The sequence below is a fragment of the Heliconius melpomene genome, chromosome 21 (genome assembly GCF_056956725.1).
Source record: "Heliconius melpomene rosina isolate 202511_hmr_F chromosome 21, ASM5695672v1, whole genome shotgun sequence".
NCBI lineage: Eukaryota > Metazoa > Arthropoda > Insecta > Lepidoptera > Nymphalidae > Heliconius > Heliconius melpomene.
This window is the reverse complement of record NC_140409.1, coordinates 11,553,155-11,568,466: the sequence shown is the minus strand read 5'-3', so window position 1 is coordinate 11,568,466 and position 15,312 is coordinate 11,553,155. Positions and strand designations below refer to the sequence as shown.

At 32.9% G+C, this 15,312-nt stretch overlaps 1 protein-coding gene across 1 annotated transcript in view; it reads right to left on the bottom strand.

Moving 5' to 3' along the window:
- Positions 1 to 6,151, bottom strand: part of LOC146527261 (carboxyl-terminal PDZ ligand of neuronal nitric oxide synthase protein) — a 169,669-nt gene extending 163,518 nt beyond the window's left edge. The window contains exon 1 of the mRNA XM_085205976.1: positions 6,013 to 6,151. The gene's annotated coding sequence lies outside the window, so the exon portion shown is untranslated. The remainder of the gene's footprint in view (positions 1 to 6,012) is intronic.
- Positions 6,152 to 15,312: the final 9,161 nt, after the last annotated feature.

The following is a 15,312-nucleotide window of genomic DNA, read 5'->3' as shown; positions in this document are numbered from 1 at the left end:
TGTGTGTAAACGCAACTGCTTGTGGGTTCGATCCCCACTCGGGGAAATTAAATATTTAATATTTTAATTTCTTGGTTCTGGTGTCGAGGCAAAGAGCAAAGCGAGCGGAGTGCCTTAACACTAGGGGTCTCTCTACCAACCGTGCCACATGCGAAAGATGAAAAAAAATTATAAACGAAAACACATTTTTGCAGAGATTCAAATATTTATTTATTCATTGAGTCACGTGACAAAGCCAGAGATGTCACAGAAACTGTCTGTCGGCGGTTTATAAAGTGCGTAACTTAGGGTGAAGGGTACGCATAAATTAGACCCTTCATCTCAAAAGATTAAATGCTAAAACTGTTTTTAGATCTATGTTTTTACGTTAGATTTGGTTTCCAGGTAATTTAATTCTTTTCATTTCCTCGCAAAGTAAAGGCATAAAGCGCGACGTTTAGCTCCGAAATTAAAAAGGCGATTTCTTGAAAATTTTATGAAAAGGGGGGAACGAATTGTTTTAGCACTAAGCTCCCTCTGTTTATCCTGTTGTATACGGTATACTGCGGGAAAAAAAAAGCTTATGATCGTCGTAGTGGATTCGATTCCTAATCGTAAAAATGATCATATTTAATTTTAGATTAGCACCATCTATCCAACCAATACTTCAGTTTAAACCTAAACAATATTTAATTTTTACATACATTTTTTTCTTTAATCGGGATTCAATTCTACTACCATTGCTTTTATTCACACATTCTTTGTTGTGAGTAAAAATACGTTATCAGTAATATTAATATTATTATTTATATAAGTTGACTGCTTCACGCACGATTAGCCAGCCCTCCCACCAAGTTTTGGCATAAATTGCGATGTAGAAGCCTTTACCCTACACCTGAAGGTCTAAAGGCGGAATCCTGAACAAAAGAATTCACGAGACATTACCATTGAAGTGTTAACCGCTTTCGTTCATTGTCGTACCTGCAAAAGATGTTAAATAAATTTTTATTTTTTGTATTATTTAAACTAAACTTTATCTTTAAGTATGTTAAGTATTTATGGTATGTTACCTTATAAGAGATTTTTTAAAAAATAAAGATAATCATTTAGTACTTATACGATTTCAGATAGATCGATAATGTCGACGGAGTGTCTTAACACTACATTCCTTCTGCCTACAGTGCTGTTTGCGGGATACAGCGTGAAGCTGATGTTTATAATTGTTACAATTCGCTTTAGTACCTACCTACCTATATACCTAAATATTGAAGTGACAGTATTTTGTTTATTGATTTATCAAAAGACACATTACAATTCGATTCGAGACTTTTTTATAGTTTGCGTCTTGGAGTGCCTTGACACTATAATCTCGTTATATCTGCTTTAAGTATTCAAAGTTAGGCTATAATATATATTAACCGATGGGGAAGAAAGGTCACACAAGAAAGGGCAAAAGACGCACAGGCCGCCCTCCAACCAGGTGGACAAAAAAAAAAAGTGAAGTGCATTAAATATAACTATTCCGCCATCTTGGATGGTCCGCCTTATTAGATTTAGAATGACGTCACATCATTTTTCAAGTTGCTCTTAAGAAGCCCTTTCATTTGATACCCGTAATGTACAAGTGCATCAAAAATAACTATTCTGTTACTTTGGATGGTTCGCCATATTGGATTTAGAATGACGTTACACTATTTTTCCAATTTCTCTCAACTTTCTCTTTCTCTCAGCTTTCATTTGATACCCATATTATAGAAGTTCATGAAATATAACTATTCCGCCATCCTGGATGGTCCGCCATATTATATTTAGAATGAAGTCACAAACCTTATCGTGCATTGTCATCCAAACCAAACGTGTATACAAAATTTCAGCTCAATCGTATGAACATACCTTTCATTATATGAAAGCACAAAAAACTTGAATCGTGTCAATTCTATTGGATCTCAAGTGATGTCACATTGTTTTTCTAATTGTTCTCGGCAAGATCTTTCATTTGATACCCATATTGCAGAAGTGCATAAATAATAACTATTCCGCCATCTTAGATGTTCCGCCATATTGGATTTAGTATAACGTCACATTATTTTTAGAGTTACGGTCAACGACCCATTTCATTTAATATCTATATTGTAGAAGTAGACCAAATAGATACTCGGCTATCTTCAATATCCTCCTTATGGGATGTAGAGTGACATCACATTATTTTTCGAGTTGCTCTCAATGAGCTCTTTCATTTGATACCCATATTGTAGAAGTACATTAAAAATAACAATTCCGCCATCTTGCATGGTCCGCCATATTACATTTAGAGTGACGTCACATATTTTATCGTGCATTGTCATCCAAAGTAAACGTGTATACAAAATTTGAGCTCAATCGGTTGACGATATCTACTTCAAAACTGAGCTCCAAGATTTCACCCGAACCCACATACATACATTGCAAGTTAAATAAAAGCTTTTAATAATTAATGACTCAATGATATTAATCAAAATTCTTCTGTGTGTGTATTTCAGTAGGCATAATTAAACAATATGTATAGGTCTGTTATTTTTAGGTGCACGCTATATCCCTCATATAGCAGGTTAGACAGAGGGAACCTAGGGTTAAGACTGTGCTTATGTCGTTCACTAATTTCCGTCAAATTTTTGCATATTAAATGGCGAAACTCATTACCCTGGTTTGTCTTGTTAGTCGATTAGGAATGGAATCGTGGAGGCCTCTGGTTTAAATTTTAAGAAAACATAAAAGCGAATCAAATAAAAAAAAAACAATTAAAAATAGTACCTACATTGAATCTGCACTATCAATTAAACTACGAGTCTCATCTTCGACATCTGTCGCGAGCAGCACAGCTCTTAACAGATTAATTGAGAATGCATTATTTTCAATAATCCGAAATATAATATAATAAATATCATAAAATATAATATATAAGTGGTTACGTAAGTTATTGATGTTTTATATAATAAGCAATAATCGTTTTTAGGGTTCCGTAGCTCAAAAATTTAAAACGGTACTCTTTTAGCATCACTTTCTTGTTGGTCTGGTACGTCAAGACCACTTTTGTTTTTGTTGCGTTCTGTATGAAATTTACCGCCTGATCAAAACTCATAGACGCGAAGTGACAACTTACAATACAAATAAAACATAAAATCCGAAAAGTAAACATTTTTAGAAATTTCATATTAAAAAAAAAACATTACAAACATACGAGTATATTTGTACTTCATTTAATACAAACTGAGTGAATATACCCAAAAAATTTAGTTGTCAACTTCACACATTTTAGTCATATGCGCGCAATAATTTTTTTTTTTGAACCTAAGGTTAATGCCAGCTCTGGCTTTTACCTCGACACCGGGATGGAAGAGAAGAAGGTTGCATGTAGAGCACAAAGCATTAAGAGGGAGTCGTCGGCGTCAAAATCGTCTCCTGTAGGATTCGAACTTGATTTTGCAGTCGTCAATAGGGCTGCAACATCCAACTATGTTATACTGTGCCCAGGGACGGATTAAGGCCTAGGCGACATAGGCCCTTAATTAGGCATAGGCTTAGGGCCCGTAATTTTTGGGGCCCGAAAATTAGGTTTTTAATTTTTTTTGTAATTAAAAAAAAATAAAATAAATTCTTATTATAATTTAACAGAAAAATGTAAATGTATATTACTTTTTCCTTTTTTCTTAGATTCCGATAATTAAATAGAACATACTATATCATTTAAAACCGAAGCACCAAACGCAAAGTATATGTCATGACATGAATTATAATGTTGCCTAGGGTCCGTTTTAGCCTTAATTCGCCAATAACTGTTCCATAAAAAAAAAATTCTTCATATTGGAAATGATTCTGTATTGATAGCTCCAAGCACTATCTACAAAGGATAATGACAGGTATCATCTGTTTAGAAGTTGTTTACTCGTGCAAAGTGCACAGTGCTTATTGATAGATATAAAAAATCTAAAATGTCATAAATAGAATAAAATCAATGTTGACAAGTATAAATTAGGCCCCATCCTCTCAATAGTAACCTACTACTGCTACAACGTTTTTTTTCCATTGAAATATCATATATCTTCACTCGTGTACGCTATAGATTTCAGAATTTTCAATTAACGTTGCTGAAAATTCAAAGCTTAGTTTGCTATGAGCTCGGATTGAAAAAATATTTAGAATTGTAATTTTCTATACAAAAGTTCAAAACGCCTGTTTTAAATAAAATAGTCTGGGACAAAAGTTGTGATCAAAAGTATTAGCTAAATAAACCTTAATTACGAAATATACCTCGACGGGATAACTTTAAAACCACCAAACTCTTAATTATTTCAAATATTATAATAAAATCAAATAATATAAATATTAATTTTTATTTATAAATATTTGTTTATTTTTCTACTCTAAAACTTTTCAGATTATTCTAGAATTTTTAGACAAAGACTAAAAAGAAGTTAAGATCCAAAGGTCTAAAAGTAGCTAACTAATGTTAGTAATTGTTTGGAGTAATCTCATTATTCTTGAAGGCTCAAGATAATATAGCATCAATTAATTACCAGAGAAACACTAGTTTTTTAAAAATATATTTTCCTAAGTCATCTTTCTTAGGATATTTTTTTCTAATTTATAAAATTATTAGCGGACCCGGACGAGGCTTCGCCCGCTTGAACTATACGAATATTTATTAAATGTATTTATGAAAATATTTTCAGTTTTCAATAGAATTAGTAAGCAAATATAAGCCTAAATAATCAAAATCAGCTAAAAAAGAATAATAAGTAAAGTAATTGAAATAAACAAACAAAAGAAGTAAAATTAACTAAAGGAAATTCTTAATATTAGAAAAAATAGTTACCTAAATTTTTCGTGCGCGCGTTTTCAGATACCTACTCTAACTAAACTAGATTTTTCTATATTAAATAAGATAATTATAAATCCATTAAAAATTAAAATATATAAATATTTAAAATTAATTTAAAAAATATCTTAATTATTATTTTTATTTATAATTTAATACAAATGTAATTTTAAAATAATTATTATAGTAGGTATAATAAATATCATCAATCATTAATTCAATGTAACCTCCCAATTAGAATGCACGCCGAGTGCGGAATTCAACGCCGCGCTTTGTTAAATATAAACAATCATAACAAAAAAAATATTTTAAATACAATCACTCCCCCGTGCAGGAGTCGAACTCACAACCATCCCTTTCACAGTTAGACGCCGTCTGCCCACTAAGGCGTCTGTTTATTTTAATTACTTTTATTAAAATGGTTAAATGAGTCGAAACCTCGTCGGGATGTATTACGCAACCTCCTATTAAGGTAACGTTGTTAATAGCTTTTTTTTATTATATGTTGATTTTGGTAAGAAATTGAAAACCAATAAGAAATAAAAAAAGAGAAGAAAAATTAAAAATTAAATCTAACAAGAATATCAATCTAATTACATTAGTAAAATGTAACTTGACATAGAAATAATAAAAATATGATAATTAATATCAAAGTAACAAACAATGCTGCGATAAATTAAAAAAAACATAATAATATGTTTGTATATTTTTTTTAATAATATGTTTTATAAATAAGAACTGCTTAATCAATCAATTAACTTTATAAACCCTGAGAGTCCGTCATGGCGTAGCGGCACAAGGGTGTGACTGTCACGCGGCGGTTGTGGGTTCGATCCCCACTTGAGGAAGTGAAATATTTATTTACGTTTATATTTCCATTTCTTCGCTCTGGTGTCAAGGTAAAGCGCGGCGTTGAGTTCTGCCATTCAACACGCAATGCCTCCAGAATTCGGCAGAAAGTGAGAAACGGAGTGACTTAACACTAGGTTCCTCTGCCTACCCTACTGTGCACAGGATACAGCGTGACAAAAAAAACTTTCTAAACTTAAATTCTTAAACAATCAATATTTATAACAACATCATTATAGTTCTACGTTATTTGTCAATTATATTTTACAACTAAGTTTTTCTACAAATCATTCGACTGATTCCTAGTTACTATTACTAAGCTTTCATACCTTTATTCTCGTCGCCACTTGTAGTATGGGCCCACATTACACACACAGACACTACACACACTTAAAGAACACTGGGATCACTATCACTAGCACTGCATCCGATCTTCATCAGCGCAGGAGCACGTCCGACCTGGACAACACTCCACCCCGTTACTGGTGTACATAATGCAATACTAAAGACTCGTATCTATTTAATAGATACAAAAATTACAAATATGATAATCGTTAAGCTTATAGAAAAAAATAATAATAAATTTAATTAAAGCAAAATTATTGTACCTAATGGGTGAGCCTAATGAGTGGCGGAACCCAACGCCGTTTGCCTCGTCGCCAGAGTGAAGAAATGAATATATAAATTAAAATAAATATTTTATTTTCTCGAGTGGGGATCGAATCTACAAACAGCAGCATTTACAGTTACACTTAAAATAAAAATAAATAAGGTCGTCACTTATATTCAAATTGTATAAGAAACCCTACAGCTGAAGTAAAAGTGCATCAGGTAAGATTTAGTTGGCTTTTCACGGATCTTTAAATTCTAAATTAAGAAACTCCAGAGTTACTTTTTACTACTATACTATACTATATTATATATCTAGACTATTCAGAACTCGCCAGAAGCATACTAATGCCGCTTACATTGACACTACGGCCTTAATAAAGTTAGTGAATGAAATGCTAGAGTTAATTATTATAAGGCAACTTTACGCGTTGACTGGTAAATAATGAACTAAAAACTTTTTTAGTTGAGCCCAGTAGAGGGGCAGAGGCACAAAGTGTAACGAGAAAATGAAATATTTAATATTTTCATTTCTTCGCTCTGGTATCGAGGTGAAGTGCGACGTTAAGTTCCGCTCGGAATGTGGGGAACGCAGGGTCCTTAACGTTATGTTCCCTCTGCCTACTTTGTTGCGTGCGGAACAAAGCATGAAAGCTAAATTAAAAGAAGAAATTTATCATAATTCTGCACAATTTTCCTTGAGGCCCTTATATTAATATTTCTCATAGATTAAACGGGCTGGTATCGTTTGACAATAGATATTCAAAGTTAATAAATTATATGTTGACTTATACTTTTAGCTATTATTATATATATTTTTGTATCTTACTATTTTATTACATGCAGGTATAATTAGATATGGATGTGCTAAGTTAGAATGTATATATATAAAAGGACTTGTCCTCACTGACTGAGGTAAGACGCACGCACAGCCGTAACCGCTGATGATAGAAACGTGAAATTTGGACAGATGTTTACTTTCGTAATCAGGACATCCACTAAGAAGGGATTTTGAAAAATTTTAACCCTAAAGGGGAGAAATAGGGGTTGAAAGTTTGTATGGAAAAAAATTAAAATCGGCACCGATTTTTATGAAATTTGAAATTTTGATTTTTAAAAGCATTTAATTGAATACGTGTTTCATCGTTTTCTAGAATTCTCTCCCTAAGGGTGCAAATAAGGGGTTGAAAGTTTGTATGGAAAAATCTTTAAAACGCCACCGATTATTATAAAATTTGAAATTTAGACTCTTAAAAATATTTAATTGAACATGTGTTTCATGGTTTTTTAAAACTCACCCCCTAAATACGCAAGCGAAGCTGCGCGCGTCCGCTAGTGTTAATATATTTACATACAAAATAAAATAATTTAAATTAAAAAAAATCTCTTCATTTCTTCGCTTCTTCATCACTTCCGCCTCTCAACATGCAATGCTTCCAAAATTCGGCGGAAAATGGGGTGTGGATAGGTTCCCTCTACCTACCCTGATGTGTGCGGGATACAGCGTGAAGCTGATTTTTTTTAAATCTCTTATTTCTGTCATTGTAACAAGAAATACAATTTTTATTTAATTTCATTTAATAATAAATGCCAGCTATGCACTTACCGTAACCTTTAATGAATATTATAAACAAGCTCAAGATAGCAAATAGCTTGAGGCGGTTTTCATTATAGAAAAATAAGGTTGCAAGGGTCGAGAGATTTTTCCACGTAAAATAAGCAGAGAGACTCGAATTATACTTTACTCTTCGTTTGAAAGTAAATGGCCATAGTATTTTGTTATTATTTCAAGCATTTTACGTTGTAGTTATTTTTTAGATAATGTAAGCCATTGTTTAATTAAGATGAACAATTTTTAGTTCCAAAAATAGTTATTATCTTAGCTGAGATTCCGAGATGTTCCGAGCGGGATTCGAACCCAAAACTATCTCATTTACAGCTGTCCTATATGCAAAAAATAAGTAGCGAAACAAATTACGCTGTAGCTTCACCCTGAATCCCGCACATAGCAAGATAGACAGGGGGAACCAGGGAACTTAATGGTAAGACACTCCATTCCCCATCATCACTTCCGTTCCCTACTTTCCGCCGAATTTGCCCCACATTGCCCCAAAAAATCCAAGCACAATTAAAAATAAATTAAAATAAACACACATACCAAGCACGTCAAAGTAAAACGTTCACATAGATAAATGGACAAAAGCAGTGTCAAATTAAGGTCCCCAAATGACGTACGAGATCCAAATTGTCCCTTCAAAGAGGATATTTAAAGGTGCGGCCTTTGGAACTGTGAAACTCATATATGGAGTTCCTTAAGTTTGTCACTCCGCCTACTGAAATATGTAGGCATACTATAAAGCCTTTGGCTTTGATATATTTAATTATGGGCATAAAAACTTAGAATTATTAAAAACCACTATCAATTTTACGAAAGAAAACTTAGTGGTAAGTCACTTCGTTCTCCGCACGAAATGGAAATATCGTCTCCTTAAAGTGTAGACTTGCTAAATCCGTTTCTTTTGTAAAATATAAAACCGACATTTATTCTATGTCATATAGTAGAGAATACAAATCAATTTTCGAAATTGTAAAAATCTTCTGTTATACCTACATATATTCGTAGTTTATTGCCTCTCCCGGTTATCACTAACATATTGCTTGTTGAGTGAACGCTGTACTCAGTTTTATCAGGGTGGGCAAATGAATTTAATATCCCGAATGAGATTGAACCCCCAAACAACGCGCTTCTATCCAGCTATAAGTTAACAAACTTTACGTCTTTAAAGTGGTCTGATCGCATATGTAACACATTCATACAAGATAGTCTTGGGGTCCGTGACAAGGAGTAAGCTCCAAGAGCGTCGCCTGAGATGGTATGGTCTAATTGCGCGTCGGTGTAGGAACTATGACGGATGGACCTTGCTATATCTTTCGCTGGACTGATACCTCCCGTACGCCCAAGGAAGCTTCGGTTGAATGTCGTGATGCAGCACATGAGACACATTGGACCGACGATGTTAAAAACCATGACAAAGTGGATTAAGATGAGCAAGAAGACAGACCCTGGCAAAATATGCCAGGATTAAGAAGAAGAAGCTAACAAACTAACAACTATTTAGATTTTTTCCTACCCTGCTGTGTGCGGGATACATGCGGGATTAAATGCAATGAAAGCAATAGTCGGATATAAATAGCGGAAACGAACAATGGAAGAACTCTATTTAATTTTACACGACATTCATCATCCTATTCCTATATCTTATAAAACAAAGTCGCTTTTTGTGTCTGTCTGAACTTTCTAACTCTTCTTCTTCTAAACCACCCAACGGATTTTTATGCGGTTTTCATCATTAGGTCGAGTATTTCTCAGGGAAGGTTTATATATAGTTTATTATTTGTACATTCTTATGTAAATTAACATAAATACGATAAATGTGTATAAAGTCCTACCCGCTGAGACACTTTGGCGCATGCGCTGCTTTAATGGTAAATACTACATGAAAAAAATGTACTGGAGTATTGTTCCTCTTAATAACATCCACAAAAAAGTCCGCGATGGCATATTCGTATCTTTTAAGAATAACGTATAGTGATCATATTTCTGTCTAAAAATAGTAATTTCAATATATTTTTTATTGTGAGGGATATTTCTCCATAATGGTATTAATCCTTATCCTTTAAAATACTTTATTAAATTTCTACGTTTAACGAAGATAAAATTTGCTTTTTAAACTATTTCGAAATTGCGAATAGTTTTAGAGAAAAACGCATTTAATTATTGACACATCACGCCGTTCACACATCAGCTGTATCGAGTCAAGTTTCACTTATCCCTTACTCTCAGCATATAAATAAGTATATTAGTTACGTTGGCCATTTAATGTAGATCAAAACTGTCTTTTCTGTTTTAAATTTTAATAAGTACTTTAGAAGTTGTTACATTATTAAAACATCCTTGCTGCGAAACGCGCCCCGCGATGTTTTGCTTATACAAGCGCGTCATGAGCAGTCATCGGTGGTTCAGTGGTAGAATGCTCGCCTGCCACGCGGGCGGCCCGGGTTCGATTCCCGGCCAATGCATTCTATTTAATTTACGTCACAGGCAGCCACGTAGTGCTTGCTTTTCATCAGGGACAGAATACCCTCTTCAGCATTAACCACAAGCTCGAAAAAAAAAAACCCGCCTGCCTTTATAGCAACGAAGATTTAGATGCGTTTGCACGTATTGGATAATTCGAGTTGAATGTATTATTTAAAGTCATTTAACTATCTAAAATAGTAATTTAAATATATTTTAATAAGTACTTGAAAAGATTAGTAGCACAGATTTAAAATTACGGTACCTACTAAAAAATTCTTGCCGAGTAAAACAATTGGAAAATCCTTATTGAAACTACGAAAATGCGGGTTGCATTAGGGTTTAATTAATTTTCACATTATCTTAAGTACTTTGCAAACATACATTATATGAATAATCCAGTAGTAAAAGCGGGCGAAGCCGCAAAGGGGTCGCTAGTAATATTAATAAAGTGCAAATAAATACATTTTAATTAAAATTCGATTCATAGCTTATTTATACGAGTATCCATTCGCTACACGAGATTTTAGATTTTAGAACATTTTTCTTAAGTTTTGGTTCATATGTATAAAATATATTTATATATTTCTCTATTTTAGCTACAATCGAATAGTATTTATATCTTGTTTTTTTTATTTTTGTATTTCAGCTAAAATTAAATGGTTTCCATTTTGTTTTTATTTTTTACTTTACTCTGTAAAAAATGTTAGCTTCAAAGAGAGTTAGTTCTTAATGAAAAATAAACGAATATGAGAGGACCGAGAAATAAAATTAATATCATATCATTATAAATAATTTCCAAAGTAGAAAATGCGTCGAGTGAAACTATCATGTTAGTGGACGACCTCGATCTTAACCTTCAAATGATTCTGAAACTGGATATATTATAAAAAAATAAAAAGGTCATTTTTTTATAGAAAAAAAAAACAATATAGATTTTTATATTACTTTTGCGAGTAAAAATCATTTCAATTCTTAATATATTGACTTTTACTTTTGAACTTTTCACTTTTGAAATATTATTGGAAACGCAATCATAGTTTATAAAATAATAAACTTTTTTAAAAAGTACAATTATACCATTGTTACACCGAGTGAATGATACTTCTCTTTTAAACCTTACTTTTTTCACTTCTTTTAATTGTTGAATGGTGAAATATATTAAAAAAATAATAGAATATAATCTAAATAAAATAAATAAAAGTATAATATTGTCAGTTTATAACTAATAGCTTTTATTTTGTTGTTTATGTGTCCTCTCCTTAAGAGTCATATGTATATAAGTGGAACCTTCAGGATAGTAGGGTTTATAGTATGAATCGATGGTGCTCCATAATCGTTCATCTTTCTCACCCGAAATGGTTGTGAGGCAAATGGACCGTAAATCTGTCAAACATTTTTAAACGCGAAACTACTTACGTAGTCTTCCCCTTTTTACTTGTGTGAGATCAATAAAAAAATCAGCTTCACGCTGTATCCTGTGTACAGCAAGAAAAGCAGAAGGAACGTAGTGTTAAGCCACTCAGATCCCCACTTTCCACCGAATTTTTTGAGGCATCGCGTGTTGAGTGGCGTATCTCAACACCGGGCTTTTGAAAATATTAAAAAATAATATTTAATTACCTCCCATTTGGATTAAACCCATAACCGTCGCCTTAGCCTCGACGGCCTTAGACGGCCTCAGAGTCAGGGAGAACAATAAATTTAAAGATATTAAGATATGGTAGTTCTATAATCTACGAGTAGTTTTTGTAACTTAAATACCATCCACACCACCTGGATACGTGGCACTCCACTACTGTGCGGAAATTTCCTTCCACGCGCCACCGAACTGTGGAATGGCCTACCCGCGGCAGTGTTTCCAGGTCGGTACGATATTAGATATACGGGATATACGGGTACCTTCAAAAAGCGCGTCTATCTCCACCTCAAAGGCCGGCAACGCACCTGTAGCTCCTCTGGTGCTGCACGGGGTCGTGGGCGGCAGTGATCATCATCAGGTGACCCGAACGCTCTTCTGCCTTGTCCTTTTTCCATAAAAAAAAAATGCAAATATTTTGGTTGGTCTTCACAAAATTATAGATATTTTTTTATACTTAACAAAACTGGTTTTATTCTTCGATCTTTCATATATTTCAACCTGTCGAAAAAAGTCAGAATAGTAGAGAGTAGAGTACCTGGTCAACGTAATAAGGCTTTAAATAAAGCCTTCCTACAAACTACAAACCCAAACATAGTACAGATCCTTTACGATTTCATTATTAGTATAAATTGTTTGGAAGATCAAACGTGAGGTTTAGCTTGTGATTTTGATCAATAGCCTTGAAATTAACAGAGAAGGAAATTTTTTATACTATTATTCTATTGTCAGATGTACTAACAGTATGAAAATATAGAAATAAGTATATTATAATAGTTAAGCCTGAAAACTTTTTTCATATATTTATCTTTAATCAAAAGTTATTTTCTATATCCTATCCTATCCTATCCTATATCTTATAAAACAAAGTCGCTTTTCGTGTCTGTCTGAACTTTCTAACTCTTCTTCTTCTAAACCACCCAACGGATTTTTATGCGGTTTTCACCATTAGGTCGAGTATTTCTCAGGGAAGGTTTATATATAGTTTATTATTTGTACATTCTTATGTAAATTAACATAAATACGATAAATGTGTCTAAAGTCCTACCCATTAACACACTTTCGCGCATGCGCTGCTTTAATGGTAAGTACTACATGAAAAAAATGTACTGGAGTATTGTTCCTCTTAATAAGATCTACAAAAAAGTCCGCGAGAGCATATTTTTATATTTTAAGGATAACGTGTAGTGATCATATTTCTGTCTAAAAATAGTAATTTCAATATATTTTTTATTGTGAGGGATATTTTTCCATAATGGTATTAATCCTTATCCTTTAAATTACTTTATTAATTTTCTACGTTAAACGAAGATAAAATTTGCTTTTTACACTATTTCGAAATTGCGAATAGTTTTAGAGAAAAACGCATTTAATTGTTGACACATCACGCCGTTGACTCATCAGCTGTGCCGACTTAAGTTTTACTTATCCCTTACTCTCAGCATATAAAGAAAGTATATTAGTTACGTTGGCCATTTAATGTAGATCAAACTGTCTTTTACTGTTTTTTCATTTTAATAAGTACTTTAGAAGTTGTTACAATATCAAAACATCCTTGCTGCGACACGCGCCCCGCGACGTTTTGCTTATACAAGCGCGTCATGAGCAGTCATCGGTGGTTCCGTGGTAGAATGCTCGCCTGCCACGCGGGTGGCCCGGGTTCGATTCCCGGCCAATGCATTCTATTTAATTTTCCTCACAGGCAGCCACGTAGTGCTTGCTTTTCATCAGGGACAGAATACCCTCTTCAGCATTAACCACAAGCTCGAAAAAAAAACCCGCCCGCTATAGAGGCATAGCAACGAAGATTTAGATGCGTTTGCACGTATTGGATAATTGGAGTTGAATGTATTATTTCAGCGCGATATATTTGGTTTCATATTTTTTGTAGTAGTTATTAGTAGGAAGGCTTTTGTTTATAATTTCTTCCGTTTAAAAATAGTCATTTAACTATCTAAAAATAGTCATTTAAATATATTTTAATCCCATCAAAAACATAAATGTAAAATGAAAGCCAAGTTCAGTAATAAAACATATGCTTTCAGCGATAAAAGAAGTGAGATGTAAATGTATGCCAAGTTCAATGGTCAGTCCTGAAATTAATTTTAACAATATAAAATATTTTATAACAACTGAAAATGTCCATTCTTCTTACAACTTGGAGACTTTATTTATGTGTAATATCTGACTTGGCCAGTTTTCATATAAATTTACAATAGAATCTGAATAGAATAGAATTTGAATACATTTATTTATATCGATGTAAATTAATTTGAAAACTGGCCAAGTCAGATATTACACATAAATAAAGTCTCCAAGTTGTAAGAAGAATGGACATTTTCAGTTGTTATAAAATATTTTATATTGTTAAAATTAATTTCAGGACTGACCATTGAACTTGGCATACATTTACATCTCACTTCTTTTATCGCTGAAAGCATATGTTTTATTACTGAACTTGGCTTTCATTTTACATTTATGTTTTTGATGGGATATCATTACTTTTTGTACAGAAATCATAAGTAGAAAGGTTTATAATGTAATCAAAATCAAAATATTCTTTATTCAATTTGGCCATTATATGCATGCAGAGCCGCTGTGCGTAGGAACGTGAAATTTGGTCAGATATTTACTTTCGTAATCTGGATATCCATTAAGAAGGGATTTTGAAAAATTTTTACCCTAAAGGGGTGAAATAGGGGTTCAAAGTTTGTATGGAAAAAAAAATTAAATCGGCACCGATTTTTATGAAATTTGAAATTCAGACTCTTAAAAGTATTTAATTGAACACATGTTTCATGGTTTTCTAGAATTCTTCCCCTAAGGGTGCCAATAAGGGGTTGAAAGTTTGTATGGAAAAATATTTTAAACGCCACCGATTATTATAAAATTTTTAATTTATACTCTTAAAAATATTTAATTGAACATGTGTTTCATGGTTTTCTAGAATTCACCCCCTAAGTGTGCAAATAAGGGGTTGAAAGTTTGTATGGAAAAATCTTTAAATCGCCACCGATTTTTATAAAATTTGAAATTTAGACTCTTAAAAATATTTCATTGAACATAAGTTTCGTGGTTTATTTTAAGTCATCCCCTAGGGGTGTAAATAAGGGGTTAAAATTTTATATAGAAAAATCTTTAAATCGCCACTGATTTTTATAAAATTTGAAATTGAGACTCTCAAAAATATTTTATTGAACACGTGTTTCAAAGTTTATTAGAATTCACCCCTAAGCAATAAGCAAGCGAAGCTGCTCGCGTCCGCTAGTACTGTACAAATCTACTGCAGCCTTTATTTCGGAA